At 37.9% G+C, this 22,350-nt stretch overlaps 1 protein-coding gene across 2 annotated transcripts in view; it reads right to left on the bottom strand.

Annotated features, from left to right (window-relative positions):
* The window catches only part of ZNF652 (zinc finger protein 652), a 56,701-nt gene extending 37,409 nt beyond the window's left edge, over positions 1–19,292 (bottom strand). The window contains exon 1 of one of the 2 annotated variants that reach the window (XM_039873779.1): positions 19,084–19,292. The gene's annotated coding sequence lies outside the window, so the exon portion shown is untranslated. Of the gene's footprint in view, positions 1–18,192; positions 19,006–19,083 lie in introns of those variants that run through there. The other variant, XM_039873780.1, reaches the window with a different exon arrangement.
* Positions 19,293–22,350: the final 3,058 nt, after the last annotated feature.

A 22,350-nucleotide genomic window follows, 5' to 3' on the forward strand; every position in this document is an offset into this window, starting at 1 on the left:
TTAGACCTCTCACCTTACCTTTTTAACCTCATTTCCCTCTCTCGTCTCTCCACAAACCCTACTCACCAGCCTTAGGATCTACTCAATGTTCTCCAAGAATGTCATACAAATCTCTAAGTCATTCATCAATGTATCCTGCCTCTTCAGCCAAGTCTGCCCTTATCTCCTTTCCTAACAAATGAATTTCACTAATCTTTCAATATTCAGTTCAAACACCACTCTCTCCTGAAATTCCCCTGCCCCTACCACTTCTCCTGCATGTATTTCCACTCTACTGCTCCTGCCTCTATTATACTTATTTCATTCTGTTTTGTATGAAAATCGTTTATATGTACACATTCCCATCACCAGTGATTGGTGTAGGAGTGGGTCCATGACCAAGTTTTGGACAGGGAGATTTAAGTGGAAGTCAGCTGGGAGGCTTCTGAGAGAGATTTCCAAACTCTCAAAAAGCATAAGAAGGCAATAACCACCACCTTCTGCTGGATGTCATCTTACCTGGAAATGATGCCTGGAACCATGATACCCATATTGCATCTATGATTGCAGCTGGACAAAGGACAAAGCAGACATGTCTAAGATGGCAGAGCGGAAAGGTGGAAAGAATGTCATTCTTGATGACGTCGCTAAAGCACAGATTTAAAGCAATCCTAGATTGAGGCATCTTGTTACTTATAATGATAAATTTTCCTTAGTTTCAATTATTTTGAATTGACTTTTTATAATTCAAAGCCTAAAGCATCTTAATTTACACAGTCATATTTGACATGCAAATCAGACAGCTAAGCAGAGATGTCAAGTAGTCAGCTAGACAGATACAAAAATAATTTAAATTTGCGGGCTGAGAAGATAGGATAAATAGAGAAAAGAGAGCTATAGGGTACCCTAAGGACAGGGGAGAAAAAGCCAACAAAAAAGAAGGAATGAATTCTGAGGTAAAACAAAACCACTAAACTGCCGTGCACAGAAGACAAGAGATAAAATTTTTTTAAAAATTTGTTTCAAGTAAAGAAGAACTGGTCAACTTTATCAAATACTGCTAAAACACTGAGTTAAGAAAGAAAAAAGTGACCACTAGATTTACTGACTGAATAATTCCAGAACATGAAGGCTCCCCTCCCTGGAAAAAAAAAAAAGTGGTCTTAAGTTAGTCCAATGGTTAAAGGATCAGACTTGGGCTGAGTTCTGGAACTATCACTTACTAGCTGTGGGGCCTCCTCAACCAGCAGGCTTCGTCGTGTGAAGAAAGGGGAATGGAAGCTGAGGAACAGAAGCTTGAGTGGGACTCGAACAGAAAAGGTCTGAGTATGATTTTTAAAGGTGGTAGAGACTTGGGTATGTTTAAATGCTGATGGGAAGGAACATCTCTTATCATAAAATACCTCACTACAAGAAAACATTTTAGAATTCATTATAGGAGGAAGTTAGTTCACAAAGCTTTAAAAAATTATATATAGAAGAAAAAGTATGTTAAAACCACTATCTTAAGCTCTACCTCATTCCAGAACATAACCAAAAGAATAAAGACACATTACAAAAAGTAGTAATAGTAAATGAAAGTGAATAATTCTCCCTTGGTTATACTATAAAGATGATTCCTATAGTAAAACACAAACTCAAAGTACTAAACCACAAAAGCCCACATATTTTAAAAGCCAAGGAAATCTATAATATAGCTACCTAAAACCATTTGGAATACCCTCCTAAAGCATTTTCAGTCTTCAATACAGTCTCAAATTTGAAGTATTTTCTCCTTTGGTCTTATTGCAGAAATATGTTGTCTGGAGATAAGCTTTCTATAAACTTGTATACGACAAGCACATAAGAAAATATTAAAACATTTTTATGTACACTTCAGGAAATTATAAAATTTAAAACCACTCCAAATTAAACTATGACCACTTCAAAGAAAAGCGGATAATTTCAAAGTCAAGACCAAAACAGCTTTTGATACAAACCACTGCATGTTGCAGAAACAGTAACCTAGTTTCATTCTGAGTATTGTGTTTGTTGCCCTCAAGGGATCTGCAACTTTCGAGCAAGATTTTTTCATTAAATGCCAGATAACAGGTAAAGCAAAGGCGGGGCGGGGAATAATAATGTATCTTCATGCTGCAACGCATCTCAATTCTTCAGTTTAAGGGAAGAAAAGCACAGTCCTTATAAACACACGCACATGCACACACACAGACATAAATACATATATTGACACGCATCTGTTAGTTTCTGTGACATAACACTAAAACTTCAACTCAAGGCTAAACCACAGAACATGTGGCAATTTGACAATCTGTAAGGAAAAAAAACCCTCAGCATCACACGAAATCATTCTTGGCTATTTGCCCCCTGGCACCACAATTGGTCAGCAATAACCTGAGCAGAAAAAGTGGATAGAAGATGTTCAAATATACAAGTTTTTTCCTCATAGAATTGTTAATTACCTTTCCCCCAAATATGGCTCTCTATTTCTGAATGAACAACTTGTTTCGAAACACTATCTCCATACAAACTCCAGAGAAGTTACTTTTAGGGTATAAAGTAATTAGTAACAATGCACACTTTAGATATTTATATTTTACCTGCAATGGAATGTCTAAAAAATGAGCCTATGAACAGCAAAGGCACTGAGCCCAAGAGGAAGTGAACAGACGCCTGGCTTGCAGACAAATGAGTAGGTGGAGGAAACGTTTATGTGGGGAGATGATTTTAATACAATGCTTTCTTAACCTAAAGAAAACCACAGCTCTTAATATATGTGCTATAAATAGATGTAATCAATCAAAAACCTGAATAAATATGTTTGCTTGTTTGTTTGTTTTTTTAAATAACTTTTGTCATAACTCAAATCCAATGAGTGGTCAAGATAACCAAGCCACCATGACCAAGCAGGTTGCCCAGACGTCTGGAAACATGACAAAGTCTAATTCCCCTTCATCTATTTATATTGAAGAAAAGGTTTTAATTAGTAATGTTAGTTTTTATTGTAATATCTTTAAATATATTTCTCTTTCCAAAGTCATTTTTTTTCCCTACCACTTCTTTGGCAATACCTTTAAGAAATGTGGCTGGAGAAATCAAAGACAGTTCTGATGACAGAAACATTGTACAAGTAATCTCTCCCTCCTTCCCCAGCTCCGCCCTGCCAAAACCCCACATTTATCTATGAATCACAAAATTCCTGTCAAATAAGTATTAGTCTCTTTTATAAAGAGAGGAAACTAAGGCCCACTGGCTTAAAAGTGAGTCAGAGAGACTATGAGAGAGCAAGAGCTGCTTTAGTAAAGAACCACAATGTTCGTTTCTCCCTTAAAATAAAATCCGACCAGAAGATAGATGACTTTTTTTTGTCTGTTTTTGGAAGTAGAGGTGAGAGTTGGTAATAAGGAGGTCACCTAAATTTTCTAATGATTTTACAACGAACATGTATTATTTCTGTAATAAACGAATCCTAAACTTAAAAAATAAATTCATCAAACCCATTCAGATTCAGTGTATTAGATCATTTAGATGGCAAGTGTGGATAAAAGAAAGTTTTTTAAAAGTGCAAACAGAATGTAACTAAGCATAAAATACACGTAAAACCTACACCAAACCTCAAAATATCATATTTTTAGTAATATTCGATAAATATTTATTGAGCACCTACTATGTGTGAAGCACCACAGATATAATTGTGAACATGATAGATGTGATCCTTGGTCTCAAGAGGCTTACATATTGCCAATTAGTTTATAAACAGGGTGCCCATATGTCTTACTTTGCTGGGCAAAGTCATAGCTTACACCCATTTCTCCCAGAGTAATTATTAATAGTGCCCCTCTCACACATCTCCCAGTCTAGACAATAAATTATACTATTACTCACTTTTGTAAAAAAACAAACTACTGTTCCTATAGGGCTACATATTTGTAAAATGTATATCATTTCAAGGTTTGATCTTTTTTTACTCATTTTAATGACATGTTTAATTTTCTTAAATTACAAAAAAGAACTTATTTTAGACATTTATCTCATTTTGACAAATACCTGTTATAAAATGAAATCAAAGATTTACTTTAATCAAATAAATCAAAATGTGATTTTTTTCGCATCAAAATGTATACAAAGTAAATAAATCAAAAGAATAAAAAATAAAGCCTTTAAAAACTATATGTCCTTTGAGGGCAGGTGGTTCTTTTTAAAATGTTACCTCAACATCCTAGCCTGTGTCTAGCTCAGTACTGAGAACCTACTGTGGTTTCCAGATATTTCCCACCAAAAGGAAACAGGACAGGAAATACATAAGATGAGTCTGGAACTATCTGTCATAATGGAAAGCAGGAAGCTTTCAAAGACTACCGGGGTAGTCCTTTCAAAAGGACTCCGGAGCCAGACTGATAAACTCCTAATGGACAAAGACAGGACAATTGAGTATCAACTGGATTAATAACTGTTGTGAATGCAAACACATTAGCTATGCTTAAATCCACTGGTCACCTTTAAAAGATACTAAAAGAACCAACTCATTCTTTTGAAAACTGGTAGGTGAAGGGCAAGAACCAAGCATGTAGTCTGTCATTCCAATCAGATCTATACCTTAAGGAAACTAAATATTTGTTGAGAGGAACTTTCTTTTTATAGAAGTATTTCAACTAATAACTGAAGAAAAAAAATATAGCATTAGATATCATTTTGCAACCCCAGTGAATTAATAGATATAGGCAAAGATCATCAATGGCTGATAACAGTGCCAAAAAAGAAACGGCCAGAACTATATGTCTCCTGGCAGAAAATATATGCTACCACCTATTAGTCTGTCTCACACCCACAAGAAAAATTAAATCTTAATCTGATCAAGGCTGCAGATCTAAAAACCAATTTACGGGAAATAAATGGGATTAAGAAATATGTTCAATGATACTACATGAATGCAATCAGCAAAATCCAGATTATGGGACACTATACAACAAAGGCTCTGGATTCTTCAACTTAAATGGCAAGGGAGGAAGGAAGAGGGAGGGAGAGGAAGAGAGAGAGAGACAGAGAAGACAGGAGGAGAATCTATAGATTTAAAGGGACTTAACAGACATTTTAACCAATCTCTCTTCTTTGGCCCCATTTGACATTCTGGCCTGTGTCTGAATTTTGAAAAAAACTGAAAAAACAATTATGAGTCAACTGGGAGATATAAACACTGACTGAACACTTAAAGATGTCCAGAAAGTGTTTTAATTTAATAATGCAATTTTAGGTGTCTTCTAAAAAAATAATTCTTATATTTATAAATAACATATGATGTCTAGAATTACTTCAAAATAACTGGAGGGCAGGGAGTGTAGTGAGGGTGTGTATATATAAGAAACAGGATTGGCCATGTCTTAATAATTGTTAAAACTGGAAGATGGGTATATTAGGTTCATCATACTTTTCTCTTTATATTTTTTGTATTTGAGAATTTCTATAACATAAAATTTTTTTCAAAAGCAGTATTATTTCCTTTGAAAAACTAAAATACCATAATTTTGAAACATGGGACACTATGACCTAACAATGGAGAAAAAGTATTTTATAATAACAACTACATTTAAATCTAAATTAATCTTTTGATATGACTAAGGAATTACAGATGACATAAAAAGTATAAAAATCCCCCCATATTATGACTATATTTAATTTCCTCTTCATACAAAAATTTCATATCTTTAAAAACTATAACATAAGCAATGCAGTATATTTCTGATTTAATGAAACTCTAATCCCAAATATGTTCACGTTAGCAGTAAAACATGTTACAAGTAAAACAATTTTCCTAGTAAGAGCGTCACTCAGTCAAGATTAAAACTCAACCTTCTAGACAGCAGTCATTACTGTATCCCAGACACTAATTTACCTTTTAAGTTTTCAAGGACAGAACAATGAAAGTGAACCAAAAACTTTTGTCTTCATGTGGAACTTACTATGTAGCTCTGGCTACAGGTTAAGGTTTTAGACCTATATTGCTCAAATGCATAGCCAATGTTTTAGTAGGAGCTGGTATTAAAGCTGCTTTACATGTGTTTTCCAGCTGACACACTACACACCATGTTCTGCCACCTTTGTATATACAGGTCCAACTAAGAGACTGTTATCCAAACAAAGTACAGGCATGTTTACAGAGAGGTTTAAGAGTGAGCAGAAGACCGTTTTAGATGGTTTTCTAAATTTGCGCTACTATAAGGTGGCCAGGATTCTCTTCTTATTCAGTGTTGTGGTGGTATTATTACCGTGAGTACAATGGTCTGAAGCACTTCGCTGTATAAAAGTCGGATGTAAGCACAGGCCATAACCATGGTTCTCACTGTTAAATGAAAACCCACCTTCTTCCTTCCCTGGTTTGCTCTTTCCACCCTGAGTCAGCAAATATCACGTGTCCTCAATGCTAAACTGTACATTTTATTGTTTCTAAAACAAGAATGCTACAGTTCCAGGATGCTACTGATTTTGTTATTTTATGGTCAAGTTTGTGGAAGATCCAAATAAAGCAGCTAGCCTCTGACTGAGGCTCCAAACCTCACGTTTAAGAGGTTTATTTCTTTTTAAAAAAATGTGGTATGCTAATGGAAGGAATACTCAAGAGTTCCATTTAAGCTGGGAGGAAAGTGATTTTTAAAAATCCATGTCTACCTTATGTTGCCAATTTCTTCCTCCTCTTCCTACACTGTTTTAAGGAATAATTCAAATTAACATAGTGAGTTTGGATGCCTAGGTCTGCCTCGGGAGGGATTCTTTGCGTTAGCAAACATGGCGTGAAAGACACCCAAGTACTGCCCTATTTATAACAGTATTCTACCTGAAGGCCAGGACCTTTTTCTTAGAGAACTGCTTAATACTGAAATTCTCTCAGAGCAAGACATTACAGAGAAATCAGCCAGCATGGCAGACTCTTAACTATTACTTTCAATTAACAGACAAGTTAATTTCCTAATAAACAAAAGGTGGCTACTTTCCATGTGCTCCTGGAGATAGGGACTTATAACTACTGAAAAGGGTCCACTGGACAAGAGCTACTCACCGATGTTATAAATTATGTTTCTGCAAAGACTACGAAAAGGGAGGAGAAAAATATCTTCAATGCTACCCCAAAATGGCCTTGAGTAGAACTGTCTGAATGTCGAAAGATAACTTTCAAAGATATTAATGTCAAAGGTAACCTGGTTTAAACAAATACAGAGATCCAGACACATTATATATGGTACATACATATGTATGACTAAAATTTTGCTATGAGCAGATCTTCAAGCTTACTTAAGTACAGAGTTTAAAAGCCTAATTTAAGAGGTTTCTAAATAGAAAAAGAATGTTAGTTGGAAAACTAGTGAAATCTGAATCAAATCTGTAGTTGACAGTAACGTATCAATGCTGGTTTCTTAGTTTGTGTACGGCTTTATCAACAGGGGGAACTGCATGAGAGGTATACTGGTACTTTCTTTGCAAGTCTTCTATAAATGTAAAATTATTTCAAAATTTAAAATTTATTTATAAATTTAAAAAAGAGAACTTATTGGAATAACAAACTGAGTTACAATCACTAGTTAAAAGATTTTCTTTGCATTAAAGAAGCAGGTTGTTTATCTATTTTTCTCAGAAGTGAAGATTTTTTACAACTGACTGTTTAAGCTTTGATGTTTTTAAACATTCTCAGATTTACTTGGTAAAAACTATCAATTAGCAAATGGGCTGGGTTTTTTCAGGAGGAGCCACGTACAAACATGTGTAGATATGTTTTATGGCTTAAATCCCAAACTGGCTAATGCCAAGATAACTCAACTGACTTCTGACATTAATTGCCATGGCCAACTATAGCTCGTAATACTATGTGAATATGGAATGACCTTACTTAGAATAGTTTAGCACTATTTTCCTAAGTGTGAAGTGTACAAATTTTTGGACCCAGCTATCAAAAAAATAATTCACCATTGGAACGCCATGTGTATACAAAAGTATTCATTATAGTTCTTTCTTTATTTTGGGGGGCGGGGAGAATGTTTTATTTTTAGAATAATTGGTACCCCCTTGTTAATTAAAACACCTTTGCTTTCATTTTTGATGAAAGCAACATTTTTATTGTTTTACAAGCCAAAGTAAAACAAATATTATTGCCTTTTTCTTCTAAGCCCTTAAAGATTACTATCTAGCACTACTTATTATTAAAAATTATTATTGAAATATAAACAATGGGACACACAGACACTAGCATACTATGCAATCATCTAAATTATAATACAGATTTATATTAACTGACACAAAAATATATCCACATTGAAAAAAAAAGACTAAAGAACATGTTGGGACAGGAGCATGCAATCTCATAATGTAAGACCACGTACATCCATGTATGATGTGAACATTCATACTGAGAGGTATCTCAGGATATGGAAGGGTAAGGGTGAAAGAGATACTTTTTTTTCTTTATATTTTTCTGTAATCCTTAAGTAGTTTTAAATAAGCATGTATATATTTTCTTTTCAATGCTATATAAAGAAGCAATTCATTTCTCACTCAAATAAGACATTAAGAAAAAGCGATCCCCTATTCATGACAGAAAATGGCAAAATGTTATTAAACTTACTGTAAACTATAACCCTAGAAAGCTAAGAAATAGTTATAGTATAAAAACATCAGACATTAGCCAGACTATGGGTTGTCAATGTTAATTGCAACATTAGCTACATAATTTTAGCTTACAGATATGACATAATAACCATCGTAGTATTATTATGTTTAGCTCAAAAGGACAAACTATAGCTATAAATATCAAGTTATTTCATATGGATTTTACATATAAATATATATACTGCTTATAATGTCTATGTTAGCTGAGATCAGTCAATAGATTTTCTTGCACAGCAAACACAAATATGTCCTCTTGCCAAGGATTTCTTTCCCTATCAATGAATTTAGGAGCTGCAATAGAACTTAATAACACGTTCACTATTCTCTATGATATGAGAGATGAGGAAAGAAGAGGCTCAGAAAAGTTAAATGGCTCCTCTAAGGTCAACAGCTAGGTCAAAGGCAGAGCTGGGCCTATCATCTAGGTTCTGGTCATAAGGCTCAAAATGAATTATTCCTATTTACCTATTAGAATGACTAAAATAAAAAAAAAAAATGTTGACAATATCAAGTGCTGACAAAGACCCAGAACTGGAACTTTCATATGTTTCTGGTGGGGATGCAAAAGAGCACACCCACTCTGTTCATAATCATCGAAAACTGGAAACGATGCAAATGTCCTCCAGCTGTTGAATGATAAACAATCTGCGGTACAGCCACAAAATGGAATATTACTTAGCAATAAAAAAAGAATAAACCGCTGATACACACAAAACTTTGGATGAATCACAAAGACATTAAGCAGAGTAAAAGAAGCTAGTCTCAAAAGGTTATATGAGGCCATTTATATAAGAGTCTTCAAAAGACAAGACTATAGTGATGGATGACAGATCAGTGGTTTCCAGAGGTGGAGGGTGGGGGAGAATATGAATGCAAAGGGACTACAGGAAGGGGTTTTTTGGGTGATGGAACAGTTTTGTATCCTGATTGTGGTAAAGGTTACGTGAATCTACACACATACTGATATTCACATAAATGTATGTACACCAAAATGTCAATTTTACTGTATATTAATTTAAAAATTAAAACAAATGACTCAATCTCAGGTTTCTAACAGCCAAAAAACATTTATGGATTTTAGAAACAAATTTTTCAATTAACAAAATAAAATGACTGCACAGGTCTTCTCTTACAAGATAGCAAAGCCAAGAAAAGCACACATTCAGCTTGGCGAGTTCCATAACCTCTTTGTCTCAATTTCTCTGTTGGCAAAATGGGGGTAATAATATGTACCTCAAAGAGTTACATGAGAATTAAATGATAAATGCTATGTAAAGGTTTTGTTAAGTAAGTAAATAAAAATATGGACATATACGCAGGATATGTAACTTTGGGTAAAGATATGCAAGACAACTCCAATCAAGTAACTTAATTGTGTCCCGGAAAACCAGGTTCTGATGATTGCTTTTCTGATGATAGAGATGCCTCTGAAATATAGTCCAAGCCCAGAGTCTGAAGAAAATGCTCACTACTGAGTCTTGCTGTATTTTTATTCTGTAACCACTCTCCACAAGTAAATTATTGTTTAAACCAGGCTTTGTGTTAAAAGTTATACCACAGAGTTTAAAAAATCTCTTTATATTTACTAATCCTCTCAGTTCTGCCTAACTTGATGAATAAACAGGTAGCCTGTGTGTGTGTGTACCAAGAAATAGTTGGTATACTACCTCTTAGGAGATCATAGCTTAAATGCTAGGCAAAATGAGGATCCAAACATAACACTTGCAGAGTTTTAGGTCTTTAAGCAGTATCCATCTATATGGAGTAAGTTAAGGTCATATATATATATATATAATGATTTTCTGCATGTCACATTTTTTAGCTTTCTACTTCAAACTCATACTTCTAAACATACATTTTTATCACTCCTGCCTAACCCCATTTAATCTAGTAAGCATTTGCTTAACATTTACTTTGAGAAAATACTTTTTGTTAATAGCACTATATAGGTTAGTGATTTTCAAGCTGCCTAACCCAACTCAATTTTTTAAAATGAAATAGAATAGAATGAAAAATAACAGACTGCCTCAGAGATAGTAAGGGTAAATACTGTTTCATGAAGCTCTTGTTTCAGATGTTGGTGGGGGTATGAACGCAAGTGAATACACGTGGACACGCATGCACTGCTTACTGTGGATCATGGTCAGAAAGTTTGAGAAATAGTGCTATAGGGAATTAACTGAACAACAGTTCTAGATTTAGAACAATCCAACCCTACAACAGTTGGCATCTCTGGACATGTCTTTTGCTCTCAGAGCACCACCTGGCCTTAGAGACATAAGTCATCTTTTAGGAAAAGAAAATACCTAACTTACGATTTGAGGTGACGAAAAGGTTGAGAAGAGACCAGAAAACATAACAAACTATCTTTTATATCTTGTTATAATACCTGACAAGTTAGAATAGATGCAGAAGTGTATATATTCTTTATCACACCTTACAGGAAGAAATTACCATTTAAAATTAGATCATTTAAAAAAATTAAAAACTAAAATTAGAACATTTTTCTACTATGCATGTATTATCCAAATTTAAACATTCTCTCACTTAGCAATATATTTTTAAGTTACCATATTATAAAATATTTAAATATATTTTATGTCAAACAGCCAAATATTTTCTTTTAGAACAGAGCAAGATACATCTTAGGATCATAAAAGTAAAAATATATCTGCTTTTGAAAAAATTATACCTATATAATATATATAAAGACTTTTTCTCTTTGTGAATAACTTTTTTAGATAACAGCTCTATTCCAAGATAATCTAGCCTTACCCACAAGGAAACTATAGCCTATTAAAAAAAAGATGACTTGTCCACTAAAACTTCTACTAAAATCAGTCTTCACATTTAAAACCCTATTACTATTTAGAAAATTACCTGGCTTATTTCTCCCCTAGACTAGATAAACTAAATTTGTTTCATATGCAAAATCTAACAAAACCAGTGCTAAAATTGCTACCTGCCTAGTAGCATCAGTTTAGAAACTAGTTGCTTTACAGCAGAGTTTCTCAACCTCAGCACAGTTGGTATTTTAGACCAGATAATTCTTTGTTGTGGGGGGCTGTCTGGTGTACTGTAGGATATTTAGCAGCATACCTGGCCTCTATGCACTAGATGCCAAAACTATACCTCAGCCCCACCAATGACAATCAAATATGAGTCCAGGCACTGCCAGATGTTGCCTGGAGGAAAAATCGCTCTTGGATGAAAACCACTGCTTTACAGCTTTATACCTTTATCATTATTTCCACGTTTGGCCAAAAAACAGGGGGGAATGGTATTACTGCAATTAAAGCAAAAAATTTGATCAAATATACAGTTTTTAATAAATGATGATACTTTAGCAGTTATTAAAGTGCAATGGGGTACATATATACAATTACATGTCACCAACTGGTTGACAGTCTACCAAATTTCTAAATATTCAAAACAAGGTTAGCTATATTTAAGTTTTTCATGTTGCTATTTGTTTAAAGCTGTGGGTTTCCAAAGAGTTTAAACATACAGCATTATAAAAATTACATTAAGTAAAAATATCTTTGATAACTGGCAATTCAGGAAGGACTGTGATTTCAACATTATGAAATGAGATAGTAAAATAAATATTTAGCAGTTACAAAAACATATCTTTCGAGAGTTGTAATTATTTTTAAGACACTTCCCATTATACTCAACCCCTCTGTACGGACAAAATACGGGGTTTTCTGTTAGTTTGGCTTGGGAACCCTCTTAATATTGTGAAAATTCAAGCCAGGTCTTTGAGAATGTAAAAATAAAATGGTTTGAAATGATTTTGCTCCACCGAGTATCTTAGTATTTATCTTAAAATAGGACATTATAGTTTTCCTATGGATCAACTGGGAGATACTTTTAAAATAAAAAAATTATTTGATATTCATTCACATGGATCAAAAGTTTTAAGTACAGAAGAGTATACAGTGAAGAGAAGCATTATTCGCACTAGCCAAATCATACACAAATGAATACATACTGTATTCTACTTTTATGAAGCTCAAAAAACAAGCAAACCTAATCTACGATGATACTTTTGGGAGAGCAGTAACTAGGAGAGGACAGGAGAGGCTTCTGGGATGTTAGTCTATTTCTTGTTCTAGAAATAATCTATACAATCTGCTGATTACACAGAAAAGATTCTGTGATTTTTCTGTGTACACCTATGATTTCTCTACTTTTCTGTTATTATCTACTTCAATAAAAACTTTACTTAAAAAAAAATAATACAGTGAAGAATCTCCCTCCAACCTAGTTTCCTCAGTCATCCAGTTCACTCCCCCTACTGACAACCAATATTATTAGTTTCTAATTAAACTGATTATTAGTTTCTGATATGTAGGAATATCCCCAAATATAATCACTCTCTCACCCCAATTTTTATATAAACAGTAACAGATTCTATGCACTGTTTGTTATATGCCAGTTATTTTCATTAACAATATAGCTTAGATTTTCCACAGCAAAATATAAGGTTTCCTCGTTCTTTTTTGTAGTTATATAAAATTTATTCTATTTCATGAATACACCCTAATTTATTTAACCAATTCTATACTGATGGATAGTTTTTTCCAAATTTTGGTGAGTTAATTTAATGAATCTGAATGCTAAGAAAGGAAGAAAAGGGAAGAAGAAAGAAAAAAGGAAACAGTAGAGCTTTCTACCAGGAGGACCTTGCAGACAAGGTAACTTCAAACTCCAGCTGTAATGGTACGTTAATACAAGAAAAGTCTCTGGGCATCTGGGTCATACTCTTAAGAGAAAAAGGAAAAAAAAAAAAATACAGATTTATCCACATAATTCAGGTCACCAACACTCTCCTTGCGACCACTTCAGAACAAAAAACCCCACATTTTGCCAAGGGTTTAATGTTCAAAGGCCACTGATATATTAAAACGGTATATTAAAAAGGGTGAAAACAATTCATAAGGCCTAGTTATAAAACTCATTTTGTAAGTCATGCAGTATAATTAAGAAGTTATGCTCCACTGAATCCCCAAATCTGCATCAAAATTTCAAAGCTGAAAAGTATAAGTGTGTTAAAGACTATATTCTTCACTAGCATTAAAGACAAAAGGAATCAGCCAGCACTGTATATCTTTGTGAAATCCAGCTAAGGGTCAACCCTCTGATGCCACCTACATAGTAAAGACCAAAAATTTAGGCTACATTGTCATTCTTTGCATCATTTCCATTTCGGTTCTTTTCCAAGGATCCCTCCTCACCATGCAATGATTGGTTTATCAAGAAACTGACAGAAGCAACTAGCTACTAGTTGACTCTAGTAAACCAGAAAAAAAAATGAGTTAAAAAAAAAATAGCAAACCCCCAAGAAAAAGTTTACTTCCACAATGTATTACAGTTGAGTAAAAAATATTTAACTCGATCATCTAAATTTTATTTGTTTAGTTAGTCACATAGCGTAAGTGCTGTTATTATTAAACATTCTGGCCATGATTACGTTTTTTCAAGTGTTCTACAAAATCTACAGTGAGGCTAAGACCATTACTTGCCAATCCTTCTTTATCAGCAATCCAATGACTGAGTCTACTGATGGGCAAGCCCCTAGAGGTGGCTCAAGAATAAAAGAAAATAAGGATTACAGGAGTCCCTTGAGGTAAATCCTGATGTATTACTGAAGCTTGTCTATCTTATCTGAAAAGTCTATAAGTAACTTTTGTGGGCTCACAGACTTATCACAATGATATCCTGCAAAAATGACAGAATATTTTAGTTCTATAGAACCCAAGAAGTCCTATTTTAAAAGCTCTATGCACTGGATAAAAGTCTAACCATGCCCTCGAATCTACTTTTTAAAGCAATCGATCTCTTAAACTGTTAAGAAAAGAAAAGGATGATGTCATAGTTTACCATAAAACTGCCTTCTGGCTAAAAACAAGGCTAGGAACTACACGCACAATCTGTAGATATAGGTCTAAAGTGGACAGTTGATAAAATCTGACAGGTAAAGGGACCTTACCTTTCTTTCCTTCTCCTACCAAAGCAAAAATGCCTACGGCACTCAAACCTATAGCTCTAGTAAGATTTTATCAGCAAACCCTCCAAAGAGCAATGGGAATTCCTTAAGAGAAAATGTTCAAAAGTATTTGCAAAAATCAAAGATAACGGCTATATAAACAAACAGATTAACTAAAATAAGCATCTGATGTTTTCACTAACTGGACCAAGCGCTTTATGGCTTGCATTAACCATGCAAATTTACACAAAGCTTTACACGTGATTCAATTCTGGACACAGAACTCACTGAGATACGTTCATGTCCTAAAACACCCCTTTCACCACATAAGCTCTGATTAGGTTTAAAACAAGCACAGCCTGTGGGTGACTGTAGAATTCCGAGCTAAGTTTTACTGTCTCTACCAAGTTCAGCCAGCCAGAGAGTAACAAATCAAAGTTCCACACTGCACCTGCAAGACTAAGGTATGTATGCTCCAAGACAAATATTTGCAATTTTTTCATCTCAAATCTGCACAAATGAAAGTATGCAGATTGCAGTGCCAGACTTTTAAACCTTATAAGCCAAAAAGATCTGCAGTTACACTCCCCATCACACGTCTTACCATTTATTGAGTCTTTAATATGTTGCCAAGAACTGTGCTAGAAGCTTGTATATATTATCTCTAATTCTCATATAAAATCCCATTCTGCTGATAAGGAAATTGAGGCCAGAAAGGTAAGGGTGACTTGCCCTCTTCCATAAAGCCAATATACGGTAGGGCTGGAATTCAAACCCAAGGTTCTGCCTGGTTCCAAAGAAGCATAACCCTGATCTTCCTTCAGCTAAAGTCAGTCACTAACTGCAATACCAGTTCACCTCTATCAAAGTAAATTCAAGTGCTAACTTGAATTTACTTTGTCGGAAAGGATGACAACAGCTGAGAAAAATATAGCTAAAACTGTAGCACAAGACCCAAGAATTCCCAGCAAGGAAATGCAGTCACCTCCTTTAGGATAACTAGTTCCAAAGGCTATGGTTCAAAATGCAAGAGATCCACAGGTTTTTTGTTGTTGTTGTTGGCTGTCTCTCAACTGGCTTTTTACAAAGGAAATGAAACTCAAGAGTATCTTCACATTTTTGGTGAAATTATCTAAAATCCTTGAGAAAAGGGCTTTTTTTTTTTTTTAACAGTTCACTTCTTCTATAGGCTTCGGACATGCAAAAACAAAATAACATCAGTAGCATTACTAACATACATTTTTTTCTACAGACTTGAAAAGTATTTTCTTACCACACTACGAGATTACTTCCCATACTTAGAGCAGAAATGGAAACAGCTCTGGGTGGCAAGAATCAGATCTTGAGGCATAGTTGCAGAAAGTAGGTGCTGCTTCCCTTGAGTAGGAACTGCTGATCTGAAACCTCCTAAGGGAAGGGTGTCTTAAGAAGAGTGTTGAAGAAACTAAAGCAAGCTGTTTGTATTAATGAGTGAGTTGCTGGCACCACTATTCCTAAGTGTTCACTGCTGTGCAATTGTTTTCCAGCTTCCAAGCTCTGAATCTGGCAGAGAGAATGCTCTTCTCACAGCCATATGTTATATGATCAGCTGCTCTGTGGTGTGTGGGTGTTTAACTAGGTAAGTGACTGGTTAGAAGAGGTTCTGCAACATTAAAAGCCAAGGAAGCACCCTGTCCTGAGATTTTAATGATCTGTCACTATACTATGCTGACAAAGAAAAGTGACATATTTGCAACTTTGAAATGGTTTGGATTTAGGATAGGCAAATAATTTCCGACAGTAAAACTTCAGGCATGGCATGAACAAAAAATGTAACCTGTAATATAAGCCACTTCAAGCATATTTATTAGATAATAAAAAATACAATATATGCAATCTCAGCATGTTTTCAAACTTCGTAGGGTATACTCCATAATTATTAGAATAAATGCTATTCTTCAGGTGCATAGAAGAGTCCAAGATTCCAAGGTTCCCTTGCATTCCAAAAAGCTGTTAATACCATAAATTCCTTAACCTCTCAGAACCCTTCCAAATGCAAAAAATATGGAAATCTCAAAGGATTACGTGAAAAAAATTGTCAGAATTGTTAAGCTCCTGGAGAGCTGGGGGCTGTGCTTCTTTATTTTTCTGTTTGTTTTGTTTGGATGGGGTGTGTGTGTGTGTGTGCTCTTCTTTAATGTCACTACCTATTAAAACACTATAACAAGCTGGGAAATGTCTCTTGATTGAAAAATGATCAAAAGTCAAAGTCTCGGTGCAGAGTGATTTATACAAGAGTAGTAGCTGATAGTTATCCCCTACTTATTGATAGAACGGTGTAATGTTCATCCCTAGTTCTAAATTTTAAACATGACGACTAAACTCTCTAACTACGATTAAAAGCCTTCCATTAAAATAAAATTTAAAAAATGGATGACTCTGATGACATCACCCTGAATAAAGCCATAAAATTGTATTTCATAAAGCTGAAAAAATCTTCACAGAGCAGGTGCTCTACTATGAGAATGCTAAAACCTTCTTTTAAGAGATCATCAGATCGACTTCAACCAACACATAAAAATTCATGATAAGCATAAAACAGACCACTGACTTTGCTGTTGAAATCTGCTACCTTTAAAATATAGTGCAATGAACATACTCTATCAACTGGTCAAATTTAGATAAATTATTTTGACTCCAGTTTTAACTTTTCTGAAACTCTCACATACATCTCTCCTTTTCTACAGGAAGACAGGGAAATGATACAAATATCTAACTCACTGTAAGCAAATGACAAAACACAAAAATACATATATAATCTACTTTGTTGATTATTGCCTAGGACCAAATCCTTAAGAAAAAAAAAAAGCAAAACACAAAACTCAAGTTCCTTTCACTTTTGCATAATACAGATCTTAACCTGAGGTCCCAGGACCAGCTTCAAGATCATTGTAATTACATGCAAAATTATGTGTCTATTTCTCTGAGAAGGTGGCCCTACGGGCTTCAATGACCCCAAAGAAAGGTTAAGAACTATTGAAGTAGACATTTCCAGGTTCACTGAATCTCAGCAGTGAACATTTTAAATAACATTATACTAACAGTAGTATCTACTTGAATACATGTGCACGGTCCTGATACAACCAACCAACCTGCCTGTCAGCTCTCAGGATCACAGTGCAACTCACCACTCTGAAATCAGCTGTACAGGGGAACATCACCTGCATTCAGCACACGTACACACACACATATGCACGCACACACACGCCAGCCACAGCAGCTCTTCATTCCCTAAACATACACATGTTGTCAACAAAGCATATGCTAGTTGCCATTCTCAGAACAATACAGGCCAGGCCATTTCTGGAAAAAAATACACAGACATTCTTCCCCCAAAATTACCCTATTCTGCCCTGACGACAGGTGTTTAACATTACAACAAAATACATTCCCACAGATCCTCTGTATCTAATTAACTGGGAAAAAGCATCACTCAGGTATTACTGAGGGTCCAAGGGAGATGCATAAGGGAGACACTATAATTATGATGCTTGAACATGGGGACAATCGGGGGTCAAAGACAGACTTACGCTGGAACATCCTGAGAACATGATTGTGTAAAGCATCCTTTTCCAAAGGCAAAATGCATTCCTTTGATTGGCACAAGCCATTCCTGACAATGGATCGCAATGACAGAGGCTGCTCGGCAATCAGAATGTGTTTGTGTTTTGTGGGGGAAGGACGTATTAGACGTGATCAAAGACTGGCCCTCTTCAGAAAAGAGCATATGGGATCTTAAATCGTGAAGACAGACTTCCAGGGTGAGGCAGGGGCATTTATCATTTCTACAGGAGACATCCTTCGACAATGAACATGTTGTGTGCCGGTGTTAAGAGGGTGCTAGTACCTTAGACTCCCATCTAAGAATCTTAAGTAGAGCCTGATTGGAGGGGAGGAGGAGGTGGGGGTGGAGGGATGTTTGCATTACCCTCTGGGGTGAGTGTTAGGCGGCTGTACACTAGATGCATTTTATCTCGGGCGGCACAATACTCCCGGGGGTTAGAGGTTTGGGCGCAACCGCAGGGCATGGGAAGCAGTGGGTGCAATCCACCAGCTGCAGGGCAGGAGAATGCTCGCGGGAGGACCGGTGCAAACCTACCCTCGGCCCGCTAACCCGTGCAACCCCAGCCTTCACTCGGGCTTCGGGGCAAGCAGACTCAATGCAAAACTGGAGCCCGGCCCGGGAACAGGAGGGAGGGGGCGAAGGAGCAGAAGTCGGCGCCCCCGGCCCAAGCGCGGGGCCAGAGGAGCGCAGCGCCCCGGGCCTCCCAGCCGGATGGGGGCTGCTCCGGCCTAGTGCACGCAGCTGCCTCGGCGAAGGGTTAACCGGGTGCCCAGAGCCCCGGCCGGCCAGGCGGGCAGCTGCAAGGGGCGCAGCCACGACTGTGGCGTGTGCGTGGGGGGCAGGGGCCCCTACTCACCCGGGCCGGCCGCCTCCGCCTCCGCCGCCCCGACCGCTGCCTCGGCGGTCCATCCTGCGGCGGGGGGCCTGTAGCCGCGGCACTCGAGTAACAACCGCCGGCCGGGCGGCCCCTCCCCCCCGCCCAACGTCTGTTCTCAGGGCCGCTCCGCAGACCCGGCCTCGGCCGCCGCCACCGCCGCCGCCGCCGCCGCCGCCGCAGCGCTACGTGGCCGCCGCTCCGACGTCTCGCGACTCTCTTCCGAGCGCGCGAGGGCGAGCGGGGCCGGCGGGGCGGGCGGCGCGCGGGGAGGGAGGCAGGGGAGGGGGTGTGCGCGTGTGGATGTGTGTGCAGAGAGGGGGGCAGGGAGGGAGGGAGGGCGGAGGCGAGAGCGCGCGCGCGCACCCACGGCCCCTTCCCTCGCCGGCCCCCCCGCCCAACAGGGATCCCGACACCTCCCTCCGCCCGCCCCACTGGCATCCCGGCCGCTGGGTGCGGCGGCGCGCATGCGCGGCCCCCGGGGCCGGCCCTAGTGCACCTTTTCTCCCTCCTGCCACATTGTGAGCGCTCTGCCGCCCAGATAACTGCCGACTCCCGCTCCACCCCCGCCCTCTCCCACTCCGCCCACTCCCGAGCGCCCAGGTAAAGGCGTGGACTGCGCGTGCGCACCGCTCTGCCTGGGTCTGGGGCCGTGGTTGCTAAAAGGAAGCCAAAACGGAGAGTGGGAGGGAGCTTTGGGCAGGGGCTGTGGGACTCCACGAAATAGGAGGCGGGTTATGATTAGGCAACGGTAAAGTGAAGAAGGGGCCAAAGTAAAAAAGTGGGCCCAAGTAAGATTTAAAAGTAAAAGAACCTTTGATCGATGAAATAAGGTAAAAAAAAAAAATCTTGACTGTGGCCTCCTTGTTACCGGAGGGCAGTGTGAGTGACAGAGGACAGAAGTAAAGAAGGCAGAATATAAGCAGTCGTGATCATTGGCCAGATGAATAAGACAGCTAGTAAAAACTGGAGAAATAGACTTTCAGAGTGTCGGAAAACATTGAGAGCCGAGCTTTTTCTGTGGCCAAGAATAGGGAAGGGGATGTGTCTGCGCTTGAGACATAGAGCTGCTGCAAGAAAGGAAGCCTCTATTGTATTACAGCATTATGACTAATTAGCTATTAATCATTAATATAATTAATGGTATTATGGGCTAACAAGGTAGCATTTATCCAAGTTCAGAGCCAAGAGAGGATGTCCATAATTGAAAGTGCTTGGAGTACAGAGAAGGAAAATAAACGAGGCAAGGTAAATGCCTAGGGTGGAGAAGACCTAAGAGAGCAGCTTGGAAGACCTAGATGACTTTTTCCCACCATAAAACCAAACTTCCCTGATGTTTTCCAAATCTTATCCTAATTGCAACTCTTTATCCTCCTTCCATTATTAAAAGCACACTTAACAAATGTTCCTGAATTAAGGCTGACCTCTTTACACGTATTTAATACAGATGCAGCTACTTCTCTCCAAAATAGCTCCCCGCCCCACAAAAAATTCTCTTAGGATGCAAAATAAGCTGAGCCTGGGACAGGTTAAGGAAGAGATTGAAACTTTATAAATAAAGGGGTTCAAGGGATTGCTCTCTCCTTCGTCCCTTCGAAAAACAGAAACTTGGTTTTTATCACACTTGGACTCTAGACTCCAGCGATAATAATTTGGCAACTTTGGGTCATGTTCTTCAATAGTGGATAAACACTAAAAATAATATCATGTTTCAGCAGGTAGAGAAAATCTTCAGGCAGAACAGGAAGAGATAAGCGTGAGTAGTAGGAGGAAAGTCTTAGATCCAACACAAGAAACAACTTGGTATCCATGGGGGCTGGTGAGCCCATAATGCCTGACTGAGATGTCTAGCTTTACCTTCTAGGACACTTAATCCCTTCCCCATCCTCTCCCCGTCAGGGCTATCCTACTTGGAAGAGGGATGTGCAGTGTGATAGCTAAAGAAAGGAGGTGACCTTCAAGGTATTTGAGGAGTATTTTATGGGTTTTTCAGGGAGGTTAGGTCCATTATCTCATCAGATCTTCCAGCAACCCTGTGAGGCAGGCAGGACAGGTATTATTCCCAATGAAGGAAATTCAGGCCAAGGAATGTTTAATAGCTCAGCCAAAGTCACCCAGCCCAGTAAAGAGTGGAGCCAAAACAAGACCCAGGTTTGTGACTTCCAGTGTGCTGCTCTTTCAGAGGGTTTGACAGGCCCATTCTGAAAAAACTACTTCATATTCCTGTGTAGTAAAAACAGGTACCTTTGGCATGCGATGTAGAATAATTCTAATATTCAGTTCTATGTCTGAATGTCCTTTATTAAATACTTTTTTTCCTTCTTTCTCTCTCCAGGACCCTGAGACTTGCCCCTGTGTATCTGAAGCCTTGGTGACTGGTACTTTGGAAGCCCTCAGGCCTCAGGGCTAGCAAGAAGATCTCAGTTCTTCTACCTCTCCCTTAACTCCTCCCCTTAACAAATCTACTAAAAGAAGGGGACTACCAACCAGTTTCATCACTCAGCATGTCACAAGAAGAGGGCATTTATTCTCAGACTAGTTTCAATGCCTTCCTTCTTCAGCTGCTGGCACTGCAGTTTAGCAATCATAGCAGGCAATAGTTAGCACCTACACCTGGCATTGTGGACAATCAGGCTTCCATTATCCTGGTTTCCTGGCCTTGGATAGAGTTCTTCACTAACGCTTTCATTAAGGCAGTGAGCAGAAACCAGCAGAATCCATTCTTTTTTAATTAAAAAGTTTTAGTAAAAAGTTCTGTACACTTTGAGAGTTCTGAAAACCTTCAAGACTTAAACAGCAGCAGAGCTATCTGGTTTCTGTAAGGTGAGCTGGACAAGCTCCCTGTTAACTTTATTTCCTTGTTCCCCAAATTTCCAGAGAAGTACCCCTAGTCAACTGCAATTCTCACCACTGGTGGGGGCAGTGGCTGTGCTACCCTGCGCACCCATTAACTAACATCCTACTGCACCAGACTTGGAGCCAGACCCCTGGTCATGGTCTACTAGGGCATCATACTTTAATGCTGTGAACTTTACTCAGTCACTTTACTCTTTAAGCTTTGTAACAAGAGGGGATTATATGGCTCTTAGAGTCTTCCAGATCTGATACCTAGGATTCTACTCTAGAAAAGCTGACTGTATTCATTAATACCTTGTAATTCCATTCCTTTCCTCAGAATTACTATTCAATTCTCATCTCTAAGCCCTTCTTAACAGGAAACTGCCCCTTTTACGGAAAGGATAAAGCTGT

Source organism: Pteropus medius, unplaced genomic scaffold (genome assembly GCF_902729225.1).
Source record: "Pteropus medius unplaced genomic scaffold, Ma_sr-lr_union100, whole genome shotgun sequence".
In the NCBI taxonomy this organism is placed as follows: Eukaryota; Metazoa; Chordata; class Mammalia; order Chiroptera; family Pteropodidae; genus Pteropus; species Pteropus medius.